Source organism: Melospiza georgiana, chromosome 4 (assembly GCF_028018845.1).
Source record: "Melospiza georgiana isolate bMelGeo1 chromosome 4, bMelGeo1.pri, whole genome shotgun sequence".
NCBI lineage: Eukaryota > Metazoa > Chordata > Aves > Passeriformes > Passerellidae > Melospiza > Melospiza georgiana.
The window spans coordinates 13,438-27,148 of record NC_080433.1 but is presented as its reverse complement, the minus strand read 5'-3'; positions in this window follow the sequence as shown (position 1 = coordinate 27,148).

Sequence of the window (13,711 nt, the reverse complement as noted above, 5' to 3'; positions counted from 1 at the left end):
CTGCCACCGCTGCAGAGTGAGGAGGCTTTGAGGCTCCCAAATGGCTTCAGCAATCTCCCATCAGGAACTTGGGGTGCTGAGTTTTCTTCTTCTGGGACAGGGCTGGCATTTGTGTTCAGGAGGCCCTGACTGGATTGGCTGGCTGCCTGCTGATATTTCTGCTTTGCCAAACGTGCCTCCCAGACCGAAGCCGGCACCAGTTCCAACTCCAGCTGCTTTGTCCTCGGCACGTGTCTCCTGCCATCTGCCATCAGGAACCCAGGTGGCTGGGTTACATTTCCCTGCGTAATGGGCGGCATTTTTGTCCAGTGCCCAGGGGCCCTTAGCGGCCGGCCGCCTGGTGAAATTCCACATTGGGCAGGATGCCTCCCGCACCCCAGCTGCCACCACCGCAAAGTCAACCTGGTTTGGGAGTCTCAAGTGGCTCCAGCAATCTTCCTTCAGGAACCTGAGCTGCTGAGTTACACTTCCCTGTGTAATGGGCAGCATTGGTGTCCCGGGCCCTTAGTGGCCTGCTGTGTCCTGAAATTCTGCATTGGTCTGGATGCGTCCCAGCCCCAAGCTGCCACCTGTGCCTAGCTGATCTTTTTGAGAGTCCCAAGCGCCTCGAACAATATGCCACCAGGAACTTGGGTGGCTGAGTTTTCCTTATCTGGGAAAAGGGACAGGACTAATTTTAAGGATCCCGTGGCCCGGAGCAGCCGGCTGTCTGCCTGCTGAAGTTCTGCATTGCTCAGGATGCCTCCCCGACCAAAGCTGCCACCTCACTCGCGTCGAGCTCATTTGAGAGTCCCAAGTGCCTCCACTAATCTGCAACAAGGAACCTGGGGGGCTGAGTTTTGCTTACCTGGGAAAAGGGACAGCACTAGTGTTTAGGAGCCTCTGGTCCAGAGGGGCTGGCTGTCTGCCATCTGAAATTCTGCATCGCACAGTATGCCTCCCAGACCCTAGCTGCCTGCACCGCAAAGTCAGGCTGGTTTGAAGGTTCAGAATGTCCCCAGCAATCTTCCATGAAGAACCCGAGCTGGTGAGTTACACTTACCTGGGGTAACGGGTGGCATTTGTGTCCAGGGCGCAGGGGCCCTTTGTGGACGGCTGTCTGGTGAAATTCTGTATAGCGCAGGATCCCTCCCGGACCCAAGCTGCCACCGCCGCCAAGTCAGGCTGGTTTCAGGGTCCCAAATAGCTCCAGCAATATTCCATCAGGAACCTGGGCTGCTGAGTTTTCTTCTTCTGGGACAGGGCTGGCGTTGTTCAGGAGGCCTTGCCTCGAGCGGCTGACTGTCTGCTGCTGAAATTCTGCATTGCCAAATGTGCCTCCCAGACCCAAGCCGGCACCAGTTCCAAGTCCAGCTCCTTTTCCCTCGGCACGTGTCTCCTGCCATCTGCCATCAGGAACCCGGGTGGCTGAGTAACGCTTCCCTGAGAAATGGGCTGGCCTTCCTGTTCAGGGGCCGGGGGCCCTTAGTGGACGGCTAGCTCCTGAAATTCCGCATTGCGCAGGATGCCTCCCAGATCCAAGTTGCCATAGGTGCCGAGTCGAGATGGTTTGAGACTCCCAAGCGCCTCCAGCAATTTGAAATCAGGAACCCGGGTTGCTCGGTTTTCTTTACCTGGGAAAAGGGTCAGCATTAGTGTTCAGGGGCGTTTGGCCCGGAGTGGCCGGCTGTTTGCCTTCTGAACTTCTGCATTTCCCAATCTGCCTCCCAGACCCAGTTGGCCCCTGTCCCAATACCAGCTGCTTTGGCCTCGGCACGTGTCTCATATCTCCCATCAGGAACCTGGCAGCTGAGTCACGCTTACCTGAGAAAAGGGCTGGTGTTCACATTCAGGGCCCAGGGGCCCTTCGTGGCCATCAGCCGGCTAAAATTCTGCATTGCGCAGGATGGCTCCCAGACCCAAGCTGCCACCACCGTACAGTCAGTCTCGTTTGAGGGTCCCAAATGGCTCCAGCAATATTCCATCAGGAACCTGGGATGCTGAGTTGTCTTCTTCTGGGAAAGGGCCGGCATTGGTGTTCAGGAGGCCTTGCCCGGAGTTGCTGGCTGCCTGCTGAAATTTCTGTATTGCCAAATATGCCTCTTCGAGACAAGGTGGCACGAGTTCCAACTCCAGCTGTTTTTTCCTCAGCACGCGTCTCTTGCCGTCTGCCATCAGGAACCTCGGCCGGTGAGTTACACTTCCCTGTGTAAAGGGCTGCCTATTGTGTTCAGGTCCTAGGGGCCGTCCGCCTACTGACCTTTTGCCTTGCGCAGGTGCCCCCTAGACCTCAGGTGTAATCAGTTCCAACTCTAGCTGGTTTCACAGCGCTAAGTGGCTTGTGTAATCTGCCATCTGGAACGTGATCTGGTGAGTGTGGATCGATAGGGGAAAAGGCCGGTCTCCGTGTTGAGGGGCCAGTTGTCCGGAGAGGCCCATCGCCTGCTGAACTTCTGCATTGCAGAGATTGCCTCCCGGACTCTAGCTGCCACCACTGCAAAGTCAGGCTACTTTGACAGCGCCCAGCGTCTCCCGGAGTCTGCCATCAGGACCTTGCACCGTTGAGCGTCGTTTCCCAGGGCAACGGGTCAGCATTTTTTTTCAGGCGCCTCAGGCCCAGCGTGTTCCGCTGCCTGTTGAAATTCCCTATTGCACAGGATGCTTCCAGGTCGTAAGCTGGCACAACTTGCAGGTCAGGCTGGTTTGAGTGTCTTAAGGCGCTCCCGCAATCTGCCATCAGGAACGTAGTCTGTTGCATTTTCTTTCCAGGGAAAAGACCTAGCTTTGGTGTTTGGGTGCCCGTGGCCTGGAGCGGCTGTTTGGCTCCTAAAATTCTGCATTGTGTCAGATGCCTTGCAGACCCAAGCCGGCAGCAGTGAACACTCAGGCTGCATTAACAATAACAAGCGCCTTCTGCAAAGGGACACCAGGAACCCGGAACGGTTAGTTTTGTTTACCTAGGAAACGGGGTGGCATTTTTGGTCAGGACTCAGCCGCCACGAGTGCCCAACCGGCTCCTCATATTTTGCATGGCACAGGATGCCTCTCAAGCCCACACCGGCACCTCTGCAAAATCAGGCTGCGTAGTCAGTCCCAAGCGCCTCCTCTGAACCAACCCGGGCAGGTGAGTTTCGTTTGCCAGGGGAAAGGGCCGGTGTTCGCGTTCACGGGCCTGTAGCCCGGAGCGGTGCGGTGTCTCCTGAAATTCTATTTTGTGAAGTATGCCTTCCAGATTCCAGCTGGCACCAGGGACACCTCAAGGTACTTTGGTAGTGCCAAGTGCCTCTTGCAAATCGCCATCTTGAATCTGAGTTAGTTAGCTGTCATTGCTAGGGAAAAGGGCCAGCACCGGCGTTCAGAGGTCTACGGACCAGAGCGGCCGGCCGCTTGCTGAAAAACGTGCCTCGCGCCAGACGTCTCACAGACACAAGCCGTCACCACCGGAAAGTCAGGTCAGTTTGTGAGTCGTAAGTGCCTCCTGCAAACCTTCCCCAGCTGTCCCTCGTTGTTAAGGGTTTTGATTGACAGAAAAAATTCTGTTTTTTCATTGCTTGAGGAATTTAAATTGAGGAGAACCCTTCGTTTCACAATATTTTTGGAGAACGAATTATAGGGTAGAATCAGTTTATTTGTCATGTTATCAGTTTCAGTGGACCTAACTGCCCCGCTGTCTAATTTCTATGGGTTCACTTGAAGGAAGCTGTGTCTTTTTCAGCATTTTTAGAATTTAAGTATTCATTTCTGGCCACTTTTTTTCCGTGCCTTTGGAGCCGGTATCTTAGAGAAGAGCGAGCCCGGCGTGTACTTAACACATAAGCCACCCAGGAGGTTTTTTTTCTCATTTTTATTTCTAATGCAGTTAGGCCTAATTAGGAGTCCCAATGGGAGTTAGACTATTTATGTCATTATCCTTCTTCTCCACCCTACTCAGTCCTACATGATGTTCTACTTAGCAATTACCAAAGACTAATTATGTAAGGCAGCAGCTTATCACCCAATGTATCTATCTATGTAACCTTAAGAAAAAGTTTAATGTCTTACCAGTTTTCTGTTCTTCTGCTGCAAGTAGTCGCTGTGAAAATGGAAAGCACTGTTTTTTCAATGAAGAGCTTTCTTCTTTAACAAGCCCTTTGCTCCTCCTGAATCTGAGTCAGAGGAGCCAAACTGCTGCAGCTCTTCTGAGGGCTTTTATACCCGGTGGGATTAGTCCCCTCCCTTTTCCAGGGCATCATGGGAACAAGAGGCGGGCACTATCAGGGGTATATTAACCCCAGCCTTGGCTGGGGGCCTTCATTCCCTCCCTGGGAACTGCTGGGGTAAGAGCTCTCCTCTCATTTCAGTGAAGAGTCTCTTTTAGCTTATCTCAGCTCATTTTCAGCAGGTGTTTCTGGGCATCTAAAGTAACAGAGGCTTGGGAAATACAGTGAAGAAAACGCCATGGAATACAGGGAGTATTTAGGTTTGTGGTTTCGAGTTTTGTGTTTAGGGGGGGTAAAGTATGTTTGTAGTTTCTGGTTTTGTTCTTGTGTTTGTTTTTTTTTTTTTTTTTTCTTCTATTGTTTTTAGTAGGAGGGCAGCTTTCACAGATTCCAGGGTGTGTCAACTCCAGTACATTTTTCAGCAGATCAATCATGTCATAAGAGGGATCGTCCCTGTGTCCAAGAAGATGCGTGAGATTGGGGCTTCAGGGGATTTGAGAATTGAGAGTAGGTGAAGTGAGGGTGAGTAGGTATCCAGTTGGGAGTTCTTGGGGGGGGGGATTGTAGGCAGCAGGGTGTGAAAGGGTGTTTATTTGAGGGCTCCCCCACCCAAGGTTTTCAGAAGCATAGCAGGGGCATTTTCATGTCTTTCTCACACAAGGTCATCCACTGCAGTCACAGGAATGCCATTTGACATTCCCTTTGTTTAACCCAGTTGCCATTCTGAATAAAGGCCGCAGCCTTGGAGTCAGGATGAAGCTGGAACCTGAGGGAGCCAGGCCCACTCAGGAGAGGGCAAGTAGCTGCCTTGCTGGGATTTGGCCCACATAACTCTGGACTCACACTTTGGTTTTGGTTTTCTTTATTGTAGCTGACCGAGAGGCACGCAGGTCATTACGAGGCCCTCGGAGGCAGACTTATTTCAGGTGCAACGTGGATTCCCATCACCCATCATTGAAAAGATAAGTCGGGGGTCACGGCCTGGAGATGGGAGAGTAGCCCATTTGGAGTTCTTGGGCCAGATTTAAAAATTAGCAGAGGGGAAAGCAATCTTGTCCAAGGGCCTCTTAGGACAGCTAAAGGGAGAGGCTCTACTTTTGATGGCAGCTTTCCGGCGGGCAGCGCAGAACAGCTCCGGTCTGCGTCATGTTGTCCACTGTGCCGTGTTCCCTAGTGTGTCTTTGGCATGCCTTTTGCCTTCTCCCCTTAGAGGCCCTCAAAACAAGCATGATGTCTCGTGTTTCTCGTTCCCCTGTTTGTCACATTCCGTGTCACGGGTGTCTGCACATATTTGTGCCGGAGCTGTTCTGCCCTGCCGTGTAGCCTGCTGCAATAGGACAAGCCCATGGGAGTTGGAATTTGTAATGTGGGCTGTACTTGGGCTCTAGATGCTCTTCCTAGATTTACATAAGGTGTTTGCTGCTTGTGAGTTACCCTGGTGGTGTTTGACATATGTTCTAACTTTCTTTCAGGCGCAGCTCCATTCCAGGTGTGGCAGAGGGTCAGGGTTAGGAGGTGCCGGGCCTTCTTAGGAGCGCGGTGAGTAGCAGAGCGGTGGGGTTTTGGCCGATGCGGTGCCAAGGTCAGGCGCTGATGTTTGGTTCTCTTTAATCTAGCTGTCTGAGAGACACCAGCCCGGTGCCAGCAGGACCTTCCCAGCTGACGAGGTGGCCTTTCTATGCACCTGAGACGGACTGGCATCCCCGGATGTCTGAGAGATAAGTAGAGGGCTGTGACCCACAGAGGGGATGAAGGCATGGTGCTGGTTTGGGAATTACTGGGAGGGGTTTTTGAGTCCGATTTGGAGGTGGGGGGTGTTCATGAAGTGGCCCCTTAGGCCCCATAGAAGCCACGTCTACCTTTTGATCCCAGTGCTGAGGAGCGCAGGGCAGAGCAGTCCCGGTGTGTCTCGTGTCACTTGTCTGTTGTGCATTATGTGTTGTTTGTGTATGCCATGTCTTTTACCTTAGGGGGGCCTGTCAGAAACCCTGGCATCCTTGTTAGCATCTGTGATCTCTGCATTCCCTGGCCTGGCAGCCTGGCCACAGAACTTTTGACTGGGGAGCTCAGACAGGCATCAGACTCTCTTCTCTCTTTGGAAGCATCCAGTCAGGTGTCTTTTCAGGTCTTGTTCTGAGCTGTCCGGACAGCTATGCCCCACCTGGATCCATTTTGGTGGATTAGGACTTGTAAGAATGTGAGGGCAGGCAGAGGATTCCGACCATAGGATTCTTAGGCATCCGGTTTTGCTGTTCTTGGAATAAATCCTTCAGTTACCTTCTTCCTCCAGGGTTCTCTGAGCTTCATCAGCTCACCATCAGTTTCAACTCGGTCATGTCCTTTTGCATTGTATCAGTCCTTGCGCCCATTTTCTTTGCCGGTAGATTTCTGTCTGTGTATTGTGTGCTTTGTTTGTCATGTCCTGTCTGTCCTGCGTCACGGGTGTCAGCACACATTTGTGCCGGAGCTGCTCTGCCCTGCCGCATAGCCTGGTGCGATAGGAGAGGGCCCGGGGACTTGGAATGTGTAATGTGGGGTGTAGTTGGACTCTAGATGGGATTTGTAGATGGACACAGGATATCTGGAGCTCCTCAGTTATCCTGCAGCAGTTTGACTCTTGTCCTATCTTTTTTTTCAGATTGAGATGGATTGAATCTGTGTCAGAGGGCCCCATCCCGTTGAGGGGGTTGCCCCGAGCAGGTGAGGCCCCATTTGTCTCTGCAGCAGAAGTGTATATGGTGACTGTGTTACAGCACTGTTCTTTGTCCTTCTTTTTAGGAAGTCAATCTGGATACCAGCAGACAAGGTGAGCAGCGGAGAGAAGTGGTTGTTATTGCTCAGCTCTCAAGAACAACAATTTTTCAGCAGATCGATCATGTCGCAAGAGAGATCTGCCCAGTGTCAAGGATGATGTTTGAGATTGAAGCTTCAGGTGAGTTGAGGGTTGTGACTGGGAGAGAGAGGGTGATCAGGTATCCAGTTAGGAGTTCTTGGGAGGGGGTATGCAGGCAGCAGGGTGAGAAAGGGTGTTTATTTGTTTATTTGAGGGGCCCCCCACGCAAGGCTGTTCAGAAGCCTAGCAGAGGCATTCCCATGTCTCGCAGCACACAAGGTCATCCACTGCACTCACAGCAATGCCATTTAACTTTGCCTTTCTCTTACCCAGGTACCGCCCCTAATGCAGGCCACAGCCTTGGAATCAGGATGAAGCTGGAGCCTGAGGGAGGCAGGCACACTCAGGAGAGGGCAAGTTGCTGACTGGCTGGGATATGTCCCCCATAATTCTGGACTCATACTTTTGTTTTGGTTTTCTTTCTTGTAGCTGACCAAGAGGCTAACAGGCTATCACGGGCCCACTGAGGCAGACTCATTTCAGGACCAACGTGGATTGCCATCACTCATCATCCAAAAGATAAGTTGGGAGCCTTTGCCTGGAGATGGGAGTGTAGGAGATTAGGAGTTTTTGGGCCAGATTTAACAAATAGTGGAGGGAAAAGCAATCTTGTCCAAGGGCATGTTAGGACAAGTGAAGGGAGAGACTCTACTTTTGATGGCAGCTTTTAGGCGGGCAGTGCAGAACAGCTCCGGTGTGTCTGGTGTTGTGCCGTGTGCCTGTTACCTGGTGTGTCTTTGGGGTCCCTTTTGCCTTCTCCGCTCGAGGCCCTCACCGCAAGCATGATGTGTCGTGTTTCACGTCCCCCTGTTGGTCACATTCCGTGTCACGGGTGTCTGCCCATATTTGTGCTGGAGCTCTTTTGCCCTGCCGCCTGGCCTGCTGCAATAGGACAAACCCTGGGGAGTTGGAATTTGTAATGTGGGATGTGCTTGAGCTCTAGATGCTCTTCCTAGATTTACATAAGGTGTTTGCTGCCTTTGAGTTATCCTGGTGGTGTTTGATATATGTTCTAACTTTCTTTCAGGTGCAGCTGCATTCCAGGTGTGGCAGAGGGTCAGGGTTAGGAGGTGCCGGGCCTTCTTAGGAGCGCGGTGAGTAGCAGAGCGGTGGGGTTTTGGCCGATGCGGTGCCAAGGTCAGGCCCTGATGTTTGGTTGTCTTTAATCTAGCTGTCTGAGAGACACCAGCCCGTTGCCAGCAGGACCTTCCCAGCTGACGAGGTGGCCTTTCTCTGCACCTGAGACGGACTGGCATCCCCAGATGTCTGAGAGATAAGTAGAGGGCTGTGACCCACAGAGGGGATGAAGGCATGGTGCTGGTTTGGGAATTACTGGGAGGGGTTTTTGAGTCCGATTTGGAGGTGGGGGGTGTTCATGAAGTGGCCCCTTAGGCCCCCTAAAAGCCACGTCTCACTTTTGATCCCAGTGCTGCGGTGTGCAGGGCAGAGCAGTCCCGGTGTGTCTCGTGTCCTTTGTCTGTTGTGCATTATGTGTTGTTTGTGTATGCCATGTCTTTTACCTTAGGGGGGGCCTGTCAGAAACCTTGGCATCCTTGTTAGGATCTGTGATCTCTGCATTCCTTGGCCTGGCAGCCTGGCCACAAAACTTTTGACTGGGGAGCTCAGACAGGCATCAGACTCTCTTTTGTCTTTGGAAGCATCCAGTCAGATGTCTTGTCAGGTCTTGTTCGGAGCTGTGGGGACAGCTGTGCCCCACCTGGATCCATTTTGGTGGATTAGGGCTTGTAAGAATGTGAGGGCAGGCAGAGGATTCAGATCATAGGATTCCTAGGCATCGATCTTTGCTGTTCTTGGGATAAATCCTACAGTTAGCATCTTCTTCCTCCAGGGTTCTGTGAGCCTCATCAGCTGACCGTCAGTTTGAACTCAGTCATCTCCTTTTGCATTCTCTCAGTCCTTGCAGCCATTTTCCTTGCCAAGAGATTTCTGTTCCTGTTGTGTCCCTGTTGTCTGTCCTGTCCTGCCTGTCCTGTGTCACGGGTGTCAGCACACATATGTGCCGGAGCTGCTCTGCCCTGCCGCACAGCCTGGTGCGATAGGAGAGGGCCCGGGGACTTGGAATGTGTAATGTGGGGTGTAGTTGGACTCTAGGTGGGATTTGTAGATGGACACAGGATATCTGGAGCTCCTCAGTTATCCTGCAGCAGTTTGACTCTTGTCCTAACTTTTTTTTCAGATTGAGATGGATTAAATCTGTGCCAGAGGGCCCCGTCCCGTTGAGGGGATTGCCCCGAGCAGGTGAGGCCCCGTTTGTCTCTGCAGCAGAAGTGTGTATGGTGACTGTGTTACAGCACTGTTCTTTGTCTTTGTTTTTAGGAAATAAATCTGGATACCAGCAGCCTAGGTGAGCAGCGGAGAGAAGTGGTTGTTATTGCTCAGCTCTCAAGAACAACATTTCAGCGGATTGATCATGTCGCAAGAGAGATCTGCCCAGTGTCAAGGATGATGTTTGAGATTGAGGCTTCAGGTGAGTTGAGGATTGTGACTGGGAGAGGGTGGGTGATCAGGTATTGAGTTAAGAGTTCTTGGGAGGGGGTTTGCAGGCAGCAGGGTGAGAAAGGGTGTTTATTTGAGGGCCCCCCCCCACAAGGCTGTTCAGAAGCCTAGCTGAGGCATTCCCATGTCTTGCAGCACACAAGGTCATCCACTGCACTCACAGCAATGCCTTTTAACTTTGCCTTTCTCTTACCCAGGTGCCACCCCTAATGAAGGCCACAGCCTTGGAATCAGGATGAAGCTGGAGCCTGAGGGAGCCAGGCACACTCAGGAACGGGCAAGTAGCTGACTGGTTGGGGTATGTCCCCCATAATTCTGGACTCACACTTTGGTTTTGGTTTTCTTTCTTGTAGCTGACCAAGAGGCTAACAGGCTATCACGGGCCCTCCGAGGTAGACTCATTTCAGGACCAATGTGGATTGCCATCACTCATCATCCAAAAGATAAGTCGGGGGCCTTGGCCTGGAGATGGGAGTGTAGGAGATTAGGAGTTTTTGGGCCAGATTTAACAAATAGCGGAGGCAGAAGCAATCATGTCCAAGGGCATGTTAGGACACGTGAAGGGAGAGACTCTACTTTTGATGGCAGCTTTTAGGCGGGCAGTGCAGAACAGCTCCGGTGTGTCTGGTGTTGTCATCTGTGCCTGTTACCTGGTGTGTCTTTGGGGTCCCTTTTGCCCTCTTCCCTCGAGGCCCTCACCGCAAGCATGATGTGTCGTGTTTCACGTCCCCCTGTTTGTCACGTTCCGTGTCACGGGTGTCCGCACATATTTGTGCCGGAGCTCTTTTGCCCTGCCGCCTGGCCTGCTGCAATAGGACAAACCATGGGGAGTTGGAATTTGTAATGTGGCCTGTACTTGGGCTCTAGATGCTCTTCCTAGATTGACATAAGGTGTTTGCTGCCTTTGAGTTATCCTGGTGGTGTTTGATATATGTTCTAACTTTCTTTCAGGTGCAGATGCATTCCAGGTGTGGCAGAGGGTCAGGGTTAGGAGGTGCCGGGCCTTCTTAGGAGCGCGGTGAGTAGCAGAGCGGTGGGGTTGTGGCCGATGTGGTGCCAAGGTCAGGCCCTGATGTTTGGTTGTCTTTAATCTAGCTGTCTGAGAGACACCAGCCCGTTGCCAGCAGGACCTTCCCAGCTGACGAGGTGGCCTTTCTCTGCACCTGAGACGGACTGGCATCCCCGGATGTTTGAGAGATAAGTAGAGGGCTGTGACCCACAGAGGGGATGAAGGCATGGTGCTGGTTTGGGAATTACTGGGAGGGGTATTTGAGTCCGATTTGGAGGTGGGAGGTGTTCATGAAGTGGCCCCTTAGGCCCCATAAAAGCCACGTCTCACTTTTGGTCCCAGTGCTGAGGAGCGCAGGGCAGAGCAGTCCCGGTGTGTCTCGTGTCCTTTGTCTGTTGTGCATTATGTGTTGTTTGTGTATGCCGTGTCTTTTACCTTAGGGGGGCCTGTCAGGAAACCTGGCATCCTTGTTAGCATCTGTGATCTCTGCATTCCCTGGCCTGGCACCCAGGCCATAGATGCGATTCTGATACCTGTCTGAGCTCCCCGGTCAAAAGTTCTCTCTTTGGAAGCATCCAGTCAGGTGTCTTGTCAGGTCTTGTTCTGAGCTGTCCGGACAGCTATGCCCCACCTGGATCCATTGTGGTGGATTAGGACTTGTAAGAATGTGAGGGCAGGCAGAGGATTCTGAGCATAGGATTCCTAGGCATCGATCTTTGCTGTTCTTGGAATAAATCCTTCAGTTAGCATCTTCTTCCTCCAGGGTTCTCTGAGCCTCATCAGCTGACCGTCAGTTTGAACTCAGTCATCTCCTTTTGCATTCTCTCAGTCCTTGCAGCCATTTTCCTTGCCAAGAGATTTCTGTTCTTGTTGTGTCCCCGTTGTCTGTCCTGTCCTGCCTGTCCTGTGTCACGGGTGTCTGCACACATTTGTGCCGGAGCTGCTCTGCCCTGTTGCCTAGCCTGGTGTAATTGGAGTAATCCTGTGGACTTGGAATTTGTAATGTTGGGTGTACTTCGACTCTAGATGATATTCCTAGGTTGATAGAAGGTTTTTGCAGATTTTGAGTTATCCTCCTGGTATTTGACCTATGTTCTTACTTTCTTTCAGGTGCAGGTGCATTGCATCCGTGGCTGCGCATCCCATCCTGGGTGAGGGGGTTCCTGAAATCAGGTCAGTCAACAGTTGTCTGTGCAGGGTGTGTGGTAAGTGTGACCCTGTTACAGGTCTGTTCTTTGTCTTTATTTTTAGGATGCAAAGCTGGATCTCAGCAGTCAAGTTCAAGAAGGCAAGGTGAGCAGTGACCAGTAGCCTTCCTTGTTGCTGAGGTCTCACTTTCCGGGGCCAGTCTAAGTCTCCATTCTTGTTTTTGTGCCTTAGTCAAGCCGCTCTGAGCACGTCAAGCTGCCATCCCCCACCAGATGAAGGACTGGGTTTGCTGACTTTGTCAGCCCTGTCTTCTGGGTAGGTGTCCGGATCCACTGAGGAATTCCGGTAAGTCGGGCAAGTAGGGATGAGGAGCGTGGGTCCATGCAGTTTTGAGCAATCCCACATCATCTCCTGTCCTCTTCATGCAGGTGTACTCTGTGATGGTGGCATCGGTGTCTCAGCATGGTGATGTGTGTGACTCCAGGCGATCGGCCATTGGTAGGACAACAGTGAGTAGCAGACTTGTGGCTTTTGGCCCATGCGGTGCCAAGATCAGGCACTGATGTTTGGTTTTCTTTAATCTAGCTGTCTGAGAGACACCAGCCCGGTGGCAGCAGGAACTCCGCAGCTGCTGAGGCCGCCTTCCTTTGCACCCGATACAGAGCAGTATCGCCAGATGTCTGTGAGATAAGTAGAGGGCTATGAACCACAGAGGGGATGAAAGTGGGGTGCTAGGTCAGACTCCCAGGGTGGGGGTTTTCAATTGGCTCTGGAGATGAGGGTAGCCAACATGTGGCCCCTTAGGCCTCACAAAAGCAAAGCCTCAGTTTTGGTTACGGTGCTGAGGCGGGCAGCAGGGCAGAGCAGTCCCGGTGTGTCTTGTGTCCCTTGTCTTTTGTGTGTTGTCTGTCCGGATATGTCATGTCTCTTTACCTTAGCAGTATGAGGGGCCTCTCAGTAACCTTTCCTAGCATCCGTGATCTCAGCGTTCTTTGCCCTGGCAGCCGTGCCACGGAACTCTTCACCCGGGAGCCCAGACAGGCATCAGAATTGCATCTCTTTTTAGAAGCAGTCTGTCAGAGGTCTTTTCAGGTCTTGTTCTCAGCTGTATGGACACTTGCACCCTGCAAGGTTCCGTTATGGCTGATTAGCACTTGTGAGCATGTGAGCTGAGTTAGAGCATTGTGACTCTAGGGCTCCTGGGCATTCATCTTTGCAGTTCTTGGACTGAATCATTAAGTTTAGCATTTTCTTTTGCCAGGCATCTGTGAGGCTCATCAGCTCACCATCAGTCTAACTTTGGTCATCTCATTTTTCATCTTATCAGTCCTTGCAGTCATTTTCTTTGCCTACAGGTTTCTGTGTGTGTTTTGTCCTCGTTGTTTGTCTCGTCCCGTCCCGTGTCACGGGTGTCCGCACACATTTGTGCCGGAGCTGCTCCGCCCTGCCCCGTAGCCGGGTGCAATCGGAGGCGTCTCGGGGGCTTGTAATTTGTAATGTGGGGTCTAGTTGGCGTCTAGATGGGATTTGTAAATGGACATGACATGTCTGGAGCCTCTAAGTTATCCTGCAGCCCTTTGACTTTTCTCCTAACTGTCTTTCAGATGCAGAAGGATCAAATCCAGGGCCGAGCCCTGCATCTAGGGTGAGGGGCTTCCCCCAAGCAGGTCAGTCACTGTTTTCCTCTGTAGAGGAAGCATAAATTATGGCTGTCACAGCTCTTTTGCCTTTCCTTTTAGGAAGTCAAGGCAGAGAGCTGCAGTCCAGGCCAGCGGGCAAGGTGAGCATTGCGTAGCGTACACTCGCAGTTTTATTGCCGAGGTCTCAGTTTCTGGCGCAGCTCTAACTGTCTCCTCTTGTTTTTTTTTCTTTTTTTTTATTCTTTTAGGTGGTCCACTTGTGATCTATCCCGGCCGAGGATGCTCATGCGAGGCGGGTGCAAGCCTAAGGTATCGGTGTGGCATA